Genomic DNA, 2,087 nt, shown 5'->3' on the forward strand with positions numbered 1-2,087 from the left:
GGGGATCGGACACATAGGTGATTGACTTTAGGTCAAGTGGGAGATTGCTAGTCATAAGTGCCCAGCAAGCCAATCACGTGAGTGATGGCACGTGTGACTTGATACAGAATCTTTTTGCTTATTATATTTTGGCGTATATCACTTTATAACTATTGCATAAATGCATACATATATTGTGATGTCCTTGGATTTGTGCAATGGGAATCGGATCGTGATGAGATCACGATAATGAGATCGATTCACCTTTAAACACATATCCTAAATAATCCCGATCATAGGTTACTCGAGAGGGACATCGTGATAACCGGATAGACTGGTGTGCTGTATACCCGTCCATATGATGGATGCAGCTGGTCTCATAGCTGCTCGTGTAGGGACACTAGGGATACAGTACAAGTGCTCATTAGAGAATGAGTTCACTGATTGATCCGCTTACGGAATGCTGAATGGTTAATGATGCCTTATTGTCAGACAGCGATTCCGTAGTCCTAGTGGTGTATCTGGTCCTTAGACTTGAGACACCAAGGATGTCCTGTATGAGTGCTCCACTCTTTGATACCAGACTTATAGGTTTGGCTGTCCCAGATCTAGTACAGCTGGTCATTGGGAGTGGTAGTCGACCTTACGAGGGCTATTGAGTGTCGATAGAGGATCATCCACTCTCGGCGTCATGAGAGGAATATCCCATGTGTTCTTGCTCAGACAAATCCCTGGCCAGGGTCATTCGGGTTGAGAGAGAAAGAGTTCTCCGGGAGAATCCGATTAGAGCAAGACTCGAGTAGAAACCGTATGGGTCTGACAACACCATGCTCGATATACGGTCTCTGGGATATTAGATGGATGAGGGACTATAGGTACATGGTAACTGAGGACAGACAGGTCCAATGGATTGGATTCCCCTGTATCGTCTGGGGACTACGGCGTAGTGGCATAGTACGTCCGTAGTCGATGAGTCAAGTGAATTATTACAGAGATAATAATTCACTCAGTTAGAAGGAGTTCTGACAGGTATGACTCACGGCCAGCTCGATATTGGGCCTAGAGGGTCACACACATATGGTAGGCATTGCAATGAGTAGAGGTTCGGATATGAGATATCCGACGGAGCCCTTGTCTTATTGGATGCAGATCCAATACCCACTAGGGAAGGACCCATTAGGGTTTGACACGGGATCTCTATAAATAGGAGGGATTCACAGCCTCATAGGCTAGAGCCTTTGCTTGCCTTTCCTATTCTCCTCTTCCTCTCCACCTCACATCAGACCTAGAGTTTTTGAGGAGCGTGGTCGCAACCCTGCTGTGTGGATCACCGCTAGAGAGGAGGACGCTTGACCTCCTTCACCCTCTCCTAAGGATCTGCAAGGAAACAGGGATATACGATCTCCCTAGGTAACACAATCTCTATACGCAGTTTCATGTTTCGCGGATTTTTGCGCACCAATCTTCGCACGACGACGAACATCTTTTTGGGAATCGTGGATTTTGTTTTCTTGTTCTTCCGCTGCGCATGTGATGTCGCCCCACATGATTTCCCAACAAAAATTACTTTACATAGTCTCGGATGGAAGTACTTTAGCGGAGTTGTCTCAACTTCCTCCTTACGATGAACTCTGTGTTCTCGGGTAGAAACTAAGTTCTTAACTCTTGCTTTAAGTCCTCCCATGTGTCCACCCGATACCGACCTTGTTGGATCTCCTCCCAACGGGTTCGCCACCAAAGTTTTTCATCCCCATTCAAATATATTGTTGCTATCGAAACTTTGATTTCTTCAGAATCAAGCCTCGTAGCTCAAAAGTATTGTTCAATGTTGAACAAGAAATTCTCAAGCTCTTTGGCATCTTGAGCACCTCTATAACAATGCGGCTCAGGTGCCCTCAAGTTTTATGGTGGCACAATGGGGGTGTTGCTTCCTCCCGCATTCAATGCCCTTGTGAGCATGGTCACCCTGGAAGTGAGTTCTACTATGAATTCTTACAGATGTTGCACAAAGTCTTTGGTGTCGTCCAATAGTCGATTGATTAGGGCCTCGACCTTATCGATTCGGGATTCAGCTTCTTCTTGTAAGCTCTCTATCCCAAGAAGCATTC

The sequence above is a fragment of the Musa acuminata genome, chromosome BXJ1-4 (assembly GCF_036884655.1).
Source record: "Musa acuminata AAA Group cultivar baxijiao chromosome BXJ1-4, Cavendish_Baxijiao_AAA, whole genome shotgun sequence".
Lineage (NCBI taxonomy): Eukaryota > Viridiplantae > Streptophyta > Magnoliopsida > Zingiberales > Musaceae > Musa > Musa acuminata.